The 18,887-nt window shown below is 35.4% G+C and overlaps 2 long non-coding RNA genes across 10 annotated transcripts in view; one reads left to right on the top strand and one right to left on the bottom strand.

Moving 5' to 3' along the window:
- The window catches only part of LOC144300368 (uncharacterized), a 112,570-nt gene extending 110,429 nt beyond the window's left edge, over window positions 1-2,141 (top strand). For all 7 annotated transcript variants that reach the window (XR_013366962.1, XR_013366961.1, XR_013366960.1 and 4 more), the window contains one exon: window positions 929-2,141. This is a non-coding gene — a long non-coding RNA (uncharacterized LOC144300368). The remainder of the gene's footprint in view (window positions 1-928) is intronic.
- Window positions 1-18,887, bottom strand: part of LOC144300369 (uncharacterized) — a 165,671-nt gene that overhangs the window by 110,650 nt on the left and 36,134 nt on the right. For 2 of the 3 annotated variants that reach the window (XR_013366965.1, XR_013366963.1), the window contains exon 2: window positions 5,257-5,367. This is a non-coding gene — a long non-coding RNA (uncharacterized LOC144300369). Of the gene's footprint in view, window positions 1-5,246; window positions 5,368-18,887 lie in introns of all 3 variants that reach the window. The other variant, XR_013366964.1, reaches the window with a different exon arrangement.

Genomic DNA, 18,887 nt, shown 5'->3' with positions numbered 1-18,887 from the left:
GTTGGCAATCATCAAACTATATATATATTTTTTATATAAAAATATATATAAATTTATATATAAATATATATAAATGTACATATATAAAATGTATATATAAATATATGTATATAAAAGTAATGTAACTTTGGAAGTTTTGTGTGGGATAATTTTATAACGTGAATGTACATCTCACTTGTTATGAAACAATTCTACTCTTGAAAAAAAATGAGCTGCAAAAATTACATATGAAAAGGTTGGTACCAGTATTTATCTTTTCCCCCGAACTGGAAACAATGCATATGCCCATTAATTGTACAATGACTAATAGCATATGCATCCAATTAAACACTACACATCAACGAAAATGAATAAATTTCTATTATGCACAACATCATGTTGAGTGAAAGAAGCTCACAGAAGTTACCTGTTAGGGGTTTCTTTTATAAAACGCTGAATAGAAAAAAGTAATTTGTTTTAAGTACAAATAGTAGCTACATTTAGATGGGAATGAAGAGTAAAAGAGGTCACAAAGGAAGCTTCTGGGGGTGGTAGCAGTTTTTTATTTATTGAATGTTCTAGGTAAAATTTCTTTGAGTTCTACATGTATGTTTTGCATACATTTTGTTTTTATTCTGTATTTCAATGAAATTTGTTTAATACATTTAGAATTTACTTTTATGTGATTTTAATTGGTTTCCACAATGGCTTCCTTGTGATATCTCCTCATTTCCAGTGGGACAATTTTCCAAATCACTCAGTCCATTGCTACTGGGCCTTATTGCCCTGATCTGCAATCAAGCTTGTCACTGTTCAATTAAAACCAACAAAGAGTATAATGGCTAAGCAAAAGCAAAATTGTCAAGACCTTATTATTGCAATAAAATATGCTAAAAATTACTTACTGAATTTCCCAGACTGCATTATTGAAATGTTTGCTAATTTTCAGGACAATTTACCAGAAACTGCTGAAGAGGAACTTAATGAAGTTGTGGCTGAAGTTACATCTAAAAGAATCCAGTGCACTTCTCAGAGGAAAAGAAGAAGAGTTCTCCCCAGCTGGTAAACAGCTTTGACCATATTTGATGCTCAGAATTCTCAAAGCCTAAACTTCAATTTTTTCTAACACAGATTTGCCAGAAAAGCATCTCTCTCAGACCTGAACTACTTTAAGGAGACTTAAAACATTAGATATGGGTCAGGGAAAAGATAGCTATATGTTTTGGCCAGAGAATTAGAAATGAATGTTATTGAGGAAAAAACATCAATCAGCTTGCACATTCATATTGCAAGTTCTATACTCTTTATATTCCGTTGTTATTCTGATTCATTACTACGTCTATGGTTCAATGGATTGCTTTAAGCAATTTTAATCATGCATTCCTTTATTCATTCAATTTATTGGTGCTTCTCGACATACAAATATGTGCTAGGTTCTAGGATATATATTATATACATGTGTACAAATGAGCACTGTTACGAGTTGGAGAAAAGAAATACAGTATATTGACAGCTATCCAAGGGGCTAGGAAATTACCAAGACTATTAGAGAAGACCTCAGTATGATGAAATTTAAGTCAGGACCTGAAGGAAGCCTGTGAAGTCATAAATAAAGCTAAGGCGGTAGGACCCAACAGGGAGACAGAGTGGGGACATGCTGGGGGGACATTTCAAGCAGAGAAAACAGGAAAAAAAAATTGGAGCTGAAGGAAAGCCACAACAAAGATATAAGAGAGGATCTCGTAGATCAAGAGAGTAACCCCCACCCACCAGAAAGAAAAAGTTGGAACATAACCCTAAAAATGTCAACATGAACTTAGTGAACAATTTTGGTTTGAGTTATAAATGTATTGGATAGATGGAAATAGGGAAACTGTAATGGGGGATTGTAAATATTCTAGACCCTAATGATAGCTCAGGATAGCAGTAAAAACACACTTTTGAAATATATAACACTAACAGCGATGCACATCGTTTTATACTAATACAGTATTAATGGATGATAGTTTTTATCAACACTATTCTATATCATGCCTCAGAATTATATGGGTTTTCTCCCAACCTATGATCAGTAATTTGAAATGCTTGCTGCTTTTGAAAGCCAATATCACTTGACTCCCTGAACCATTTGGCCATATCAATTAATAAAATTTTAATAGTTATCGATGAGTCTGAATCATAGTTCTACCACTTACTAATTGCATGACCTTAGGTAAATTGACATTAAGCAAGTTACTTAGCTTTTCTAAGCCTCAGTACCTCATCTACAAATTTAATATGAAATTGCTTCTTGACCCATAATTGTCATTAAAAATTAAAATAATTCAAAGCGCTGTGGTAACTCATATATAGATTATACCCAACAAATGTTGGCAATTCCAACAAAATGATGTTTCCTAATTGAACTAGTACTTTGTCTCAAAACAAGAATGCTCAAATTGCTTTAAATACAACGCACCTTTTGTACTTAAGTAAAATGGAAGTACGTTTACTGTCAATGTCAAATTTTTAAAGATTTGAGAGAGAGGGTACAAGAGAGAGCACCCTTGAGAGAGAACACAATCATGGGGAGGGGCAAAGGGAGAGGGAAAGGTAGGCTCCCCACTTCTCTGTCACCCCGGGGGGCTGGATTCCAGGACCTGGGGATCTAGACCTGAGCCAAAGGCAGATCACTTAACTGAGCCATGCAAGCACCCTGTCAATATCAATTTTATTTAAAATTGATGCTTATCATAAACATAGTTAAAATGATCATGGTAGTGGCAGTCTGACCAATCTACTTACTTGGTCTTCTATCTTATGATGGTTTTGATAAATTCATTTAATTAGTTCTAGCAGCTTTTCATAGACTCTGTATGATTTTTCTAAATGGATTACCAGGCTGCTGAGAATAAAGATATTTTTATTTCTTCCTTTTCAATCTGTATGGCTTTTTTTTTCTTGTATTATTGTACTATCTAGAATTCCCAGTAAACTTTTGAATAGAAGTGGTGAGACTGGACACCCTTGTTTTACCTATTTTAGGGAGAAACCTTTGTTTCAAACCATTAAGTATGATGCCAAATACGGCTTATATAGATGACCTTTTTGAGATTGATGCAAATTCTATTTTTAGTTTCCAAGTTCTTGTCATGAATAGATGTTGACTCTTACCAAATGCTTTTTCTGTATCTATGGTCATGTGTCTTATTTTTACTTGTTTTTGGTCTGTATTAACTTTTCAAGGTTGAACAAATCATACATTCCTGGAATGCATTACCCTGAGTCATGATTGTCATTTCATGTATCTAATTACATTACATTCTGTTTAAGGATCTTTGTCTACGTCTTTGAGAGATACTGGTCTGTAGTTTTCTTGTAGTGTTTTGACTTCGTTTTTAATATCATTCGTTGATTTGAATACTTTTCTTCTCTATTTTCCAGAAAAGACTATATGGAAAGGATATAATTGATCCTTTCATTCTTCAATAAAATCTACCAGTCATTCTATCTGGGCTTGAAGTTTTTTGCTGTTTTGTTCGCAGGAAGGTAACTGCAATCTTTCCAGATTATCTGTCTTCTTGACTTTTGTAGGTGGATTGGCCAAGAAATTGATTCATTTCACCTGTTTATCAAATTTATCAGCATCGAGTTCATAATCTTTCCTCAATATCTTAAACTGTATGGAGGATACGTATTGATGTCCCCTCTTTCATTGCTGATATTTGCAACGTGGATCTTCTTTTCTGGATTTAACTGGTAATTTATAATTTGCACTGAACTTTTCAAAGAGACAGCTTTTGAGTTTTGTTTTTTCTTTTCATTTTCAATTTCTTCAATATCTAATCCTACATTTTTAAAAAATTCTTTTCTTTCGTTTACTTTGGTAATTTGCCCTTGGTCTACTGTGAGAAAATGCAGATTGCTTTGAGATTGTGGCTTTTTAAAATATTTATTTATTTATTTATTCATGAGAGAGAGAGGGAGAGAGAAGGAAAGGGAGAGAGAGGCAGAGGGAGAAGCAGGCTCCATGCAGGGAGCCCAACATGGGATTCAATCCCAGGTCTCCAAGATCACACCTTGGGCTGAAGGCGGCACTAATCCCCTGAACCACCAGGGCTGCCCAAGATTGTGACTTTTCTAATAAAGCATTTGCTGCTTTAAATCTTCTTCCAAGCACTGTCCTAGCTCCACAAGTTTTGATATACTGTTTTCATTTTTGAAATTCAAAGTAGTTCCTTTGCAATTTTTTTTTTTTTTTACTGAGGTGGTATGCTATTATTTAATTTCCAAATATTAGAACCTTTCCCAGATAACTATTAATTTTTAGCTTCTCCTTTGTTCAGTGGAAATACATGGTCTATATTTTTAAATTATTTTAAGTATGTTAGGATTTGTATTATGGCTCAGAATATGGTTTATCTTGATAGATGTTGCATTTCCACTTGAAAAATATGTTCATTTCACATTTGCATGGATTGCTCTGAATACGGTTAATAGTGTTCAAGTTCTCTCTATTCTTACTTTGTTCCATCAATTACAGAGAAAAAATCTCCACCTATAATCGTGGGTTGTCTATTTTAATTTCTATCACTTTTTTTCTTTATGAACTTTGAAGTACTGTTTGGTGCATGCACATCTAGGATTATTATTTCTCCTCAGAGATCAACTTCTTTATCATTATATAACATCTATCTTTAATAATATTCCTGATCTGATATTTATGTGATAATATAGTCACTCTAGCCCTCCTTCAATTAGTGTTATATGACATATTTTTCCCAATCCTGTTGTCTTTGTCTTAACATTTACCATGGATTTCCCACAGAGAGCACAGAGCTGGGTATCATTTTTCATTCAACTGAGGGTGACATTTTCTGCCTTTCAAATGGATGTTTTCAATCATTTAGACTTATTTACATGCATAGATTTAAAAATACTGCTATCTTATTTTCTAATTATTTTATCTTTTGTGTTCTTTCTTTGTTCCCCCTCATTTTGGGTTGACTATTTAAGGGTGCATTTAATACCCAAGATGCTTATTAGTTATTCCTCTTGTCAGTTTAGTGGTTGAGCTAAGGTATGTAATATATATTGTGAACATGTAATAGCCTACTTTCAAGCAGGCTTACAATATAAACCTTCATTATGTTATACTTGCATTTCCACCTACTCTTCTTCTGTTATTGTCATATTTTAAGCACAACATAGTTATTTTTTTAGAACATCAAATAATTTGCTAAGGCATTAAAATGGGAGAAATGTACTTATATTTATCTCATGTTTACCATTTCTGACCTCTTCATTTATTTTTGAAGATTTCCATTTGGTATCTTCCTCTTTCTCTCTAAAATGGGCAAGTCTCTCATGTTCTTGCTGACATCGTTTCTTCCTCTTCGTTTTCAAGGTCTAGAACACATAAATTTGAATTGGAAAAGAAAATACTTTAAGATACGATACTCAAAGGGAAAACCATTGTTAATATTTCCCATCACAGACCTAGTCTGGCCCTTAACATTTTAAGTTGTTTGTTAATTAGAAATATTGTAAAATCTGCAAAAGACATACTGGGAAGAAACTCTTGTTCAAAACCACGTAGACAGTGATGACAAAATATGAATCCTTGATCAGATAAACATTTTGTGCTGACACAACCAGTAACGTTTAGTGAGTTAATTAAGAGCGGCCCTATTATATAGCATGGGACAACAGCTCAGGTTTTATTAAAGCATATCAGGACAATTAAGCTGAGGGTGATATTGCAATCCTGAAATTAAACCACAGTTGTTAGCATTGTATCAGCTTGAACCGGCTGTGTGTGCTTATTTCTCAGGAGAGCCTTTTTTGTACATGTTCCTCTGTAACTATTCATATCAAAGTAAGATCAAATGGAGAGCCTGGATACACACCACACAGTGCTATGTGATGTCCATTTGGCCCACATTCTAACAACCCAAGCACTTCAGGGAAAATTCTAAGTCAGCTTCTGATCACCACCTGCCAGGAATTCAGCCCAGTTCTGACAGAGCCGCAGTAGCTGGCAAGGAGCCACTAAAATACAGAAGGAGGAAAAAAAAAAAAGGGTGTTCAAACTTGTTAGATCAAATGTCAAAATCATATAAATAGAAGGAATAAGAAGAAAACTTGAGAATTAGGGGAAACATTAGAGATCTAGAAATCAGGACTATATTAATTTTGTTAACTAGGGTAAAGAATGGTGCAAAACTACATGTAGGACCCAATGCTTATTGGAGGTAACTTATGAAGCAGTGCTTTCAGCAAATAAGCAGTTTACCTCATTACACTGGCAAATAAAATGGAGAGCTGGTGTGGTAATTTGGTTAAAATCTTCAGTATTATAAATCTTCAGATATTATAAGCAATGGTTCTGAGGAGGGAGTGCATTATTTTTTCTCCCTGCTAAAAAGTCTCCTCAGCACTATATTAAAACAAATGGAAGCTCTTCCTAGAAGTTAACCTTGCAAATTCTAAGATGGTAGGTATTATATTCTGAATAATTTAGATATACTCGCCTTCCTCTGGACTGCATATGGGTTCCCATAGTATATTCTCCGTTGCATGTGCTATAGATCTCACATTTAAGATTGCACATTTTTCTAGGACTGGACCTACACTTGCTCTGCATTGACATTTCTACAATTCCTACATACCTACAAGTGCTTAGCCTTTATTAGTATGCTTTCCAAATAATTTAAGTCGTGCTGTACAACGCTGCTGTAGAACTGGCCAACTAAAATGCCATTTACAACATTTATAAATGAATAGAGCCAAAAGCACCTACGATGTTCAAGAAAATAAATAATATGATTATTGGTTGGTGAGCCATATTTACCGAGTTTACAATATATAGGAAGTATTCTTAGATTTATGGGATTGGGTCCATCTCATCTCTACGATTAGTAGGTGGGTATTTAAAAAGTCTCCTGACAGGTACTTTCATTCTTTCTGTTCAGCTTGAAAAGGGTTGAAATTTAAGTGAATCACATGCAAAAAAAATAAAATTCATATCACTTCAACTCTCAGGATAATTTGTTCAATTTCTCTTCTCTATTCAATGACCTCATTATCCAAGAGCTGAAGCTGGAATTTCACTTACTATCTCTTCAGAATGTTCCCAGTTTGTATGATATAATGCATAATTTAAATGCATGAAGGTATATTATCCTCCCTGAAAGCTTCTGAAGTTGAATGTACAAATATTGAAGCATCCTTAAACCATTTGCTTTTACTATATCAACACTCATAAATTGAAGTAGAAAAATTTTGTTAAGTGGCCAGCTATCTATATACTTTAATGATATTTAAAAGTACTTTTCAAATGTGGAAAGATGTCCTTTATCCCATAAAGTGTTTCTCTAATATCAAAGCCTGCTTTTAAGAAAGGATGTATATTTTTTCTCTAGAACTCTCTTTAGAAAAGCCATCATAACTTCAGTTCAGGGTTTAGCTTTACAGTTTTGGGAAAGCTTGTGACTGGAATGTGCAAGTTATATTCATCTGGAGTCGTTTTAATGTTTACAACAAGCCACACTCAACTGACATATCTTTCAATGCTGAAACAACTTTACTATGAAAGCCACTGTCGCTACCCAATACGGGCAGCTAATTAGCAGCTCAGAAGGAAGGAATGATGTACAGAAATGACTTGTTTCAAAGGAGTAATCAGTCCCCAAGAGATTTCAGACTAGATAGTAGTATGTGAGTCCTTTAGATTCAAGCTTTACCTTGAATTTTCCATTTAATGTTTAATATTATACTGCTTTTACAGTGGATTGACACATGTCATTAAAACACTTTAAGCCTATCAAGGTTGTCAATGTTTGGTTTTTGTTTTTATTTTTTTTATTTTTGGTTGCTATTGTTTTCCTCTGAAAGCAAACACTGCAAAGTCAAATTGGTAATTCTGAAGTACATTTTGTATAAGAGTTTGTACTCTATTTGGCATGATTTTTTCCCTTTCTGCAGGCTCATCAAAATGGCCAATGTCACCAAAACAGCAAATTTGCCAGGTGCAGCTGTTGTACATAGCAACACACACGAGTCTGGAATACTAATGTCCTCTAAACATTCTGATAGGATGACATAATCCTAAGAAAATATTTTTTTTATTCTCAACAAGAATATGATCTATAAGTTTAGGTCTTTTAAGAAAAATTCAATGTATTCAGTATACCATCAAATAGGGAAATGTCAATAGGGACCTTTTCTGTTTTCCTAGGACACTTTATTAACCAGGTCAAGTTCTAGTAAGCAAAACACTATGTAGAATGCACTATAGTATCTGAGGGACTAGAAGAAGGAAACAAAATTTTTTGAATTTTAGTCAAGGCAAGTAGACAATATCAATACATATATTTCAAAAGTAAAACATGTGCTATTCTCAATATAGAGACTATATTATTGTTTTTGGTTCAACTGGAGCACACAGAGAAGATATTAGCTTGATCATTAACTTCCCCAAGTTCTGAAACATGGCTTAGTATCGGCTCTCATTAATAAAAATGGTTAACTATATCAAACCACTATTGTCCTTGTGCAGACACACAAAGTTCATCAAACATCATTGATGATTCTTTCAAGAGCAGAGTTGGCCGATACCTTCAACAATTTCTTTAATGGCTTTTCCTCCCATCCCTTGATAAAAATGCAAATCATTACATGAACATCATTTTTTTATTACTAGAAACTAGTATCAAAATACTAGAAGCCTTTACGATTTTTCTTTAGATATTCTGGAGTACAGCCATCAACTTTAACTTTCTAAAGCTCATCAATGGGGGCTTAAGATATGTTCATTGAACTGGTGGCATAGAACTTACAAAAAGACTGCAGTTTCTGAGAAGATTCTAGAGGAACACTGCAAGCTGAGTCTATTGCTGATAGCCATACACAACCTGGGTATGACTGTCAACATTGTTCAACCGAAGTCTCTCCAATTTTGTTTTAGAGTAGAGAAGGTGAGACATGGGATGTAAGGGATTCTCTGGGTATAACTATGCATGTTAAGTGGAGAAGAATCCAGACTTATAGTTCGTCTCATAAACAAAAAGGAAGAGGTGGGATTCAGAATCAGGAAGATCCTTTTTACTTAAATCACTTTCCAGAACTTTGGTTTCTTCTCTAAATGTTTCAGGAAACTATACAATACACTGGGGCACAAACTTCTGCCTTAAGATGCCTAGAACAAGAGAGGAAGGCAAAAGCGAGGGAGCCAATGCTCCAGTCCCATTACATATCTCTGTCCAGCATGGCACACAGAGAGCTAGCCACCAATGACGAACTGGTCTGCTAAGAAGCAAGGGATCCACAGCAACTGGGGCAGCATGTGCAGAGGCCATACCTCAATAACCAGGGCATCAACACCAGTGAGCCAACTGCTCTGCCCTCCAAAACCTCACAAACAATGCCTCACAGACAGGCAAGAACAACTCTGGGGATCTCAAAAAGGTGAAACTTAAACATTAGCAGTCAGAAAGTAACAATACTTCTTTGGGATTAGACTCAAGCCAATATGTAAGTAGATTATTACTAATACTATATTTCAGTGTTCATTGCTTTTTTTTTTCATAGACCATATATATATTTAAAACAATCTAGAGAGATGAGCATCCCCACCTTCTCTAATCTTTACAAATGAGCTTCAAGTAAACTCTACTCATTCAGTAAAGATTAAGTGTCACCTAAGCAGGATGATATTGCCTGGCTTTCTGGTTTAAGCCAAGAATCTTGAGGTTTTCTAGTGTCTCCCCAGGATCAGAACTGGATTCTCCTGCTTCGACATTACCCATCTCTGGCACTGCTGCCTATCCTTTATTCCTGCCACTAACCAAGCTCCAGAGATTTGCCTGCCTTTGAAGGAAGGACAATGTTCCCAGAGATTTAGCTTCAGTCAGTAGGCTATGGGAGACTGATGGAGAACAGCTGCATTTCCAAAGTTATTTCTTTATGGTGAGCTAATAAAGGATGGATTGTTCACAGGGTGAAATGAAGTGTGAAAACACATCTGAATCTTTGAAACACTGCCATAGATGACAGCAAAACAACTATGCCAATAAGATTTGGAGACATATTGCAAGCTATGCCACTGTGGCTCACTCTATATGAAAACAGAACATAATTACAGAAGCTAAGTAACTTTCATTTAACATTTATTAAAATCTTAGTGTGTGCCAAGCTCTCTGCTAAACTTTGGAAATGGAAAGTGAATAGAGCATGATCCCACTCCTTCAGAATAACACATTCTATCAGTAGAGATGAACAGTGACAGTGATGTGAGGTGCTGTAATGACATAAAAGGGGTTACAGAAGGACAGACAGGGAAGCCCCAATGTGTCTTTCCTAAAACCGAGGAAGAGCTATCTCCAAAAAGCCTTCCAAGATAGATATAAATAAATAAATAAATAAATAAATAAATAAATAAATAAATAAATAATAAATGCATGCATGCCAATGTCGGTTGACTGTTCCTTCTGGTCCAGATACAGTGCTAAGCACTGGGGCATCATCTCACTGAGTGCCTATCACCCCTCTGATGTGTGCAGAACCATTGCCACCCCCATTTTCTAATGTAAATAACATGTTGTAAAGTCACCACGGAGGTTTGGGAGTTGTCAGTATTCCCACATTCCCTTAGATCTTTACCTTTTTTCTAAGTTCTAGAAAATTTTTTCAGGTTTATAACACTCATTGCAGTCTATTGTAGTATTTTTATATTTTGATACAACTATAATGGTATAGTTTATACTACTAAAAGGTAATGACCTATATCTAATTTCAATCTAAAGCAATGCAGAGTAGGCCCTCCGTAAATTTCGTTTCAAACAGAATCATTCTAAAATGGTACAAACTAGAGCTGGTATAAAATTTTCGGTCTCAGATGCTGAAGGAGGAGAGAACGATAACTGAAATAACACAGCTTGAGTATAAAGGTCATTAAGATCCGCTAGGACACGGGCAGCAGATACAGAGAGTGATAATCTAAGGGTCCTCACAAAATCTGATCTGGTTTCTCAGTACTGACATTGTGCTCTGGCCTTGCCACACTTCAGAAGCACACTTGGGTCATCTTCTTCCATCTGTATGCTGGGATTCCTAAATTAAAATTTATTTTGTTGAGTGAAAATATCAGTGAGGGTGATAAAACATGAGACACACCTAACTCTGGAAAATGAACAAGAGATAGTGGAAGGGGAGGTGGGCAGGGGGTTGGGGTGACTGGGTGATGGGCACTGAGGGGGGCACTTGGCGGGATGAGCACTGGGTGTTATGCTATATGTTGGCAAATTGAGCTCCAATAAAAAAAATTTTTAAAAATTGAAAATAAAATTTATTTTGTGGTATCTTGTCCATGGACATAGCCCTTAATCCTCAGATGGATTTTATCTCCCCAGGCTACAGAAGTGCTTTCTGGGCTGCTGCTTCTCTCCTACATTTCTACACCCTTGCCTTGTGTTCAAAGATGGTATTCTCCAATAAATAGAAGGAGAAGTATCCCTGGGTTTCATACCATGAGACCTCTTGATACTGGTCCTACCTGCTTCTGGAAGGGGCCATCCAGGCCCCTGAACTTCTTTCCAGCTCCACAACCCCTGAACTGTGGAAGAAAGTAGAGTATGTAGAAATGGGATTGATATCACTATGCTATTTCATGTTCTGCTTTCTCTAGGAATAGAATAGAGCAACGATAGAAGAAAATAAGAGGTTATTGCCACACCTCTCCTCAAAGAAATCAGCCACAAAAGGAAAGCTATTTTTTTTAAAATTAGCATTGGTATAAATGAACATGCTTACTTTCAGTGGTGTTCAAATTTTAACTATGAGGTCGAAGCTTTTTAGAACCAAGAAGATTTCTTACTTCTTACTAACTCTACCCCTCACTGGCCAGCTGAAGACGCTGGGAAATGGTATAGCAGTCCTGGCACAGAAATCTTTGGGCTAAAAACCTCACAGAAAGCTTCCAGCCACACTAAGAAGGGTTGCTTGGTAAAACCAAATCTGAGGGAGAGTGGATGACTTGTTCTTGTGCCCTAGAAAATATTTGTCCTAGTTTTGAGCGTAATTCTTAATTTTTATAGAGAATGCACTAAGAGGTACTTTTCTATTAATACTAGTCATGCAAATTATCTTCTAATAAATTTCTTAATTTAGTGAAGCAGATGGCATATTTTTCTCTATTCTCTAGAACTCCATTACTAGAAAAGGCTGTATCCATCCAGGTTTTCATCTGTCAGATATTAATGGTAATAGTAAAAGTAGCAGCAGTTCCCAGTTATTAGCTACTCCTTCATTTTAATTATCTTAGAGATTATCTCACTAAATCTTCACAATATTTAATTACATGAGGTGCTTTCTTTTTTGTAGATTAAACCTGATGCTTAAATATGATAGTAACTGGACAAAAATTACACGTAAATGGGTAGCCAGAATTTGTGCTCTGATAACCTATGGAGTCTTATCTTATGTGAATGCTCTTGCTGGTGGAGCTTGCCCTTTGCAACTCCGGTTTATGGCTATAAAGTTACAAAATAATAAGTATAAAATAGATTCAAAGAAAAACACCAATATTTCTTGTACAATAATTTTCTAAAATTGGTCATTTACAGATTACCCTTAGTGCAAAAGATGTTTCTAGGCTTTCTTCATTTAATCATCCATTTATAACAAATTCATTAAGCACATATTATACTTCAAACATTAGTGTATGTGCTAGACATAAAAGATGATAAAGCAGACCATCTCTACTGTCATGGACCTTAAGTGAGAGAACAGAAAATAAAGGTAAATAAGATATAGTATATTGGAGAATGGCAAGCGCTAAAAGAAAAAACAGTAATGTTCTGGTTCAAGATGGCAACTAGGAGAATCTCAAACTCACCTCCCCCAATAGACACACTGATTCTACAGCTACATATACAACAATCTCCTCTGATAAAACCCCTCAAACTAGCTGAGTGACTTTTACATATGGACTAAGTGAATAAAAAACCCAAATCAAAGTGCGTAGGAGAGGCTTAGACCATCTCACCACAAACCCCACCACCAACACAATGTACCACTGGGAGGGAGTTCAAAGCCCTGAGCTGTTCGCTAGGGATGTAAGGATTTTAACTCCACATCTGGCACAACTTTTAAGACAAATCCCCAAAACATCTAGTTGAAAACCAACTTCTGGCTTATGTCCAGAAGACCCGCAAGGATGTAGCAAATGGAGAAACAGTTTTCTTCAAGTGCTCACACACATGGACTCACCTTAGCAGAGGCAGCTGACTGAAAAGTACCCGGACTTTTTGTGAAAGAAGCTTATTTTAAACTATTGGCTTGAGGGGCAGAAATCCTAATTTAGCACACATTTAGAGGCCAATGAAAAATACACTTCAAAATGGCCAATGAGTGCCATTTTTACACCCTCCCTCTGCCTGGCACCAGCTTACCCATACCTCAGAGAAAGCAGCTTCTATACTCATCTGGTTGCCTGAGTTTTGTGGCTGCTATCTATGCGATATCTCCCCATTGCCTCACTCTGGTAGCCAGTGGGGGCATATGCTCACAGGTGACAGCCTCGTAACAAACACAAGCTTTTAGCTGGCTATGTCCCCTGGGCCACAATAGAGAAGTAACAGGCTAAGGTACCCAGTCTCAAGAATTAGAAAAAGAAGAAATGAAGCCCATATTAAAAGAAGGGAGACAATAACAAAGGTCAGAGCAAAAATAAATAAAATACAAACAAGAAAAATAGTGAAATTAAGAGTTGTGTATTTGAAGATAGAAATTCATAAATATTTATAGCTGGACTCATCGAGGAAGAAGAGGACTCAAAAATCAGAAATGAAAGATGTTAAAACTGATGCCACAAGAATACAAAGGATCATAAGAGACTGCTATGAGCAATCAGGTGCCAAATTGAACAATTGACAAAAGAGAAAAATTCCTAGAAACGTACATACTACCAAGACTGAATGACAAAGAAATTTTTAAAAATCTGAACAGATTGATTTCTAGTAAGGAAATTCAAAACCAAAATTTCCCAATAAAAGTCCAGACCCATAAGGCTTCACTGGTGAATTCTATCATATAAAGAATACTATCTTTTTAAAACTTTTCCACAAGAATGGAAGAAGAATACTTCCAGAATCATTTATGAGGACAGCATTACTATGATCCTAAAACCAAAAAAGGATGCCACAAGCAAAGTTACAGGCTAATATCGCTAATGAACAGTTTTAAGAATCCTCAGCAGTAGATTATCAAAACAACCCCAATAATAAAAAAATGCTATACCATATCAAGTGGGATTTATTCCATGGGTACAAGAACGATTCAACGTGCATAAATTAATCGACGTGATAAACCACAATAGAATGAAGGATAAAAATCCTAATTGTTTTGATAGGTCTAGAAAAAGCACCTGACAAAATTCAATATCTATTTTTGATAAAAACTTGAAATGGGCAAAGCCACAATACAACACACAGCTAACAGTATACTTAATTGAAAAACTTAAAGGTTTTTTTTTCTTGAAAAAAACAGGGTTTATTGAATTTTAAACTACAAAATTACTACAAGTTTTTTTTTTCTTTTAAGTAAATTCATACCAAGAAAGAAGAATAGAAAGCAAAGGTGGTGAACAGCAAGAGGAATAATACGTTCATCTTGATGTGTGTGCCAATTCTGTTTACATTAACACTGGAAAACTTCAAACCTGGAATCCAGAACCTCAAATGTGTGATTGGAATATCTTGAGTTAGGCATATAGAAGTCAAAAGTTTTCTTCCCCAGGCCCCCCTTTCTGAAGCTATACATTAAAGTTGTTTCCTGTCTGTACTATCACAGAACTTTTAATATTCTCAATACTAGTTGCGAAAAGGCCTAAAGAAAAAGAAACTCAATTTGCAGTCCAACATAAAGGAGAGAAAACTCTAAAAAAAATAATCCAACAGTTTTTTGCATTTTAAGTTAATTTTTCTTTTTAAATAACCAAAAAAATGTAAATTTACCAAAAAAGTCACTGAAAAACACATTAAAACTGTAAAAAAAAAAAAAAAAAAAAAAAAGGAAAAAGACATCACAAAATTTTAAGATTTATATGAAGTTCATAACATAAAAAAATATATTCTATGGACTTGTTATCTCAATAAATATGAACAAAATTAACCAAAAAACCCATGGTTTTGGCAATCAACAGATTCTGATAAGTTTATAAGCTTTTTATGTTGATGTGCTGTGAGGGGCAACATTTTTGCTAGTTTTCTCTGAAATCAGAAAAATGACCAGATGTCCACTTTTGCTATTTTTTTCCAACATAGTGTTATGGTCTTAGGCAAGAAATGAACATTCAGGCAAGAAAAAAAAAAAAAAAAAAAAAAGTAAAAATTGTCCAGACTGGAGAAGAAGTAAAACTGTCACTCTTTGCAAATTCTGCATACCCTTAAGAATTCCTCCAAAAAAAAACTATTACAATAAATTCAGCAAAGTTGCAATATATAAAAATCAATACACAAAATTCTATTTCTGTACAGTAATAATAAACTATCAAAAAGAAATCAAGGAATCACCCTATTTACAACTATCAAAAATAATAAAGTATCTAGGAATAAATTTAACCAAGGTGGTGAAAGACCTGAAAACTATAAGCATACAGGAAAGTAACTCAAGACACAATAAAATGGAAATAAACTCCTTCATGGATTGGAAGAATATCATTAAGATGCCCTTAATACCCTAAGCAATCTATACATTTGATGCAGTCTCTTCCAAAAATTCCAATGGTATTTTTCACAGAAATAGACACACACTCCTAAAAATCTATAGGTGATCACAAAAGAGCCTATATGCTGAGTAGACCAAGCTATCTTTAGAAAGAACAAAGCTGGAGGCATCATCCTTCCCATTTCAAACTTTATTACAAAGCTGTAGTAATCAAAATAGTATGGTGTTGGCATAAAAACAGACATATAGATCAATGGAAGAGAGCCCAGAAACAAGCCCATACATGTATATTGAATTAATTTATAATCAGGAAAATAAGCGGGGAAATTTTCAATAAATGGTGGACAGCCACATGCAAGAAAACTGACCACTATCTTACGCCATATGTAAAATTAACCAAAATGGATAAAATAATTTAAAACCTGAAACCAAAAACACTCATTGACGACAACCCAAGTTCTTAACTCCTTGACATCAGTGTTGGCCATAATTTTTTGGATAGAACACCCAAAGAAAAGGCAACAAAAGCAAACAAGTAGGACTACATTCAACTTAAAATCTTCTACAAAGCAAAGAATGTTTAAAAAAAAAAAAAAAGAACCTACCAAATGAGACAATATTTGCAAATCCTACCTCTGATGAGTTAATTTCCAAAATAAAGAACTCCTACAACTCAATAGCTATATATATAAATTTAAAAATGGGCTGATAATCTAAATAAATGTTTTTCCAAAGATGACATACAGATGGCCAATAGGTGTATAAAAAGGTGTTCGATGTCACTAACGATCAGAGAAATGCAAATTAAAACCACACAAAGGTATCACTTCACACCTGTTAGAATAGCTATCATCAAGAAGACAAGAGGTAAGGAGTGTTAGTGAGGATCAACAGAGAACCCTTGTTTCCACTGATGGAGATTAGTGCAGCCACTAAGAGTAACATAGAGGTTTCTTACAAAATTAAAAATAGAACTACTATACGTTGCAGCAATTCCACTTCCAGGTATTCATCCAAAGGTAACAAAAAACACTTATCTGAAAAGATCTATGTGCCCTCATGTTTATTTACAGTAGCCAAGAGGTAGAAGCAGCCTAATTGCCCACTAAAGAATGAATAAGGGAAATGTGGTACACATACACCCATGAATATTATCTGGCCATAAAAAAGAATTAGATCTTACCACTTGCAACAACATGAATGAACCTTTAGAGTATTATGCTAAATGAAAGAAGTCAGAGAAAAACAAATACTGTATAATTTCACTTATATGTGTAATTTCAACACACACACACAGTTAAAAGATTGGTGGTTGCCATAGGCAGTGAGTAGGGTGTGTGCACAATGGGTAAATGGTGTCAAAGGGTACAAATGTCCAGTTAAATACCTGTCACAGGATAAAAACATCTGGCATGGTGACTATAATACTGTATTGTGTATCTGAAAGTTGCTTAGGGAGTAGATCATAAAAGTTATCATAAGATAAATCATTCTTAACTATATATGGTGATGGATATTAATTAGACCTGCTGTGATGATCATGGGGCACTTGGTGGCTCAGTCAGTTAAGCATCTGACTCTTGATTTCAGCTCAGGTCATGATCTAAGGGACATGACATGAGCCCTGAGCTGGGCTCTGCCCTGAACATGGAGTCGGCTTGAGATTCTCCTTTGCACTCTTACTTGTGCAAAATAAATAAGATTTATTTACTATCACTCTCTCAAATAAGATTTAAAAAAAAAAGGAAAAAATAAAAAAAAATTAAGAAAAAAAAAAAAAAGACTTGCTGTAATCACTTCACAATACAAACATGAAACCATCATGTTGTACTCCTAGAACTGAGAACGTTACATGTCAGTTAAATCTCAAGAATATAAATGGAACAGAAAAGAGAAAGGACATGACAAAAAGACAAATTTCAGATATAGTGACCAAAGAGGATCTCCTAGAAAAGGTGACTTATGGGTGATGCTCTGTGAAGGTAAGGGTATGCACCAAGAGTATATCTAGGGGAAGAACCTTTGGCCAGGAAACCAATGTGAAGGCCCTGACGTACAAGCATAACTAATATTTTGAAGAATCAGAGAGAAGGTTAGTATCCCTTAAATACAATGGTTGAGGAGAATGTAGGAGGTAAGATCAGAGAGGTAATGGAAAGCCAGGACCTATAGGTCATGGAAACAAATTTGGAGTTCAATCTGCTTGCACACAGAAGGCCCTTGACCAATATTAAGCAAAGGAGCAATAGGACTTGACTTTCAGTTCGACAGGATCACTCCAGCTAGAGAACAGGCTAATTAGGGTCCAAGGGCAGAAGCAGAGAGATGAGTTAGGTGGCACCTGTACTAATCTAGACAAAAGATTATGGTGGCTTAGACCACATAGCAGCTGTGCAAGTGCTGAGAAGCAGGTTTTTTTGTTGTTTTTGTTTTGTTTTTTTTTTTAAGTAAAGCCACTAAAATTCAGTCACATATTCAAGGAGGGATGTGAGAAATAGTCAACATCCAGTCAGTTGAAAGTTCCTTTTCGGTAACTAGAGGGATAGGGTTTTCATTTACTGAAACAGAGTGGACAGCAGAAGGAACTGTTTGATGTGAACAAGATTAGGTTCTTATTTTTGACATTACTTGAGACATGGAATAGAAATCTAACAGAATGTGAGTAGGCAAGCATATATATCAAGCTGGAGTAGAGGGAAGAGGTAAAGTTGGGAGTCTTTACTATACTGATTGTATTTTCCAGGCAAAAATTAGAGGAAACCAAAGAGGATATGAAATTAAGAAAAGGGATTCAAAATTTCCACATTTTAGAAGATAGGGTGGTAAGGAGACTGAACAAGCAAAGGTGACCAAAGAAGATCAGAGAAGTAGGAGGGAAAGAACACAAAGGATTGGTTTCCTGTAATCAACAGAAAGTGCTTTAGAAAAAGAAAATAGGAATGCCCGGGTGGCTCAGTGGTTGACCATCTGACTTTGGCTCAGGTCATGATTCCAGGGTCCTGGGATCGAGTCCTGCATCGGGCTCCTCCCGAGGAGCCTGCTTCTCTCTCTTTGCCTGTGTCTCTGCCCCTCTGTGTCTCTCTTGAATAAATACAATCTTAAAAAGAGAGAGAAAATAGTTTAATATGTAAGTTATTGTAGGAACTCAAAACTCATCATTAGGTTTGGCAATGTAAACGCTTGGGGAGAGTAGGGGAGACAAT

Source organism: Canis aureus, chromosome 28 (genome assembly GCF_053574225.1).
Source record: "Canis aureus isolate CA01 chromosome 28, VMU_Caureus_v.1.0, whole genome shotgun sequence".
NCBI lineage: Eukaryota > Metazoa > Chordata > Mammalia > Carnivora > Canidae > Canis > Canis aureus.
Note: the sequence above shows the minus strand (reverse complement) of the source record. Positions and strands in the feature narration are given on the sequence as shown.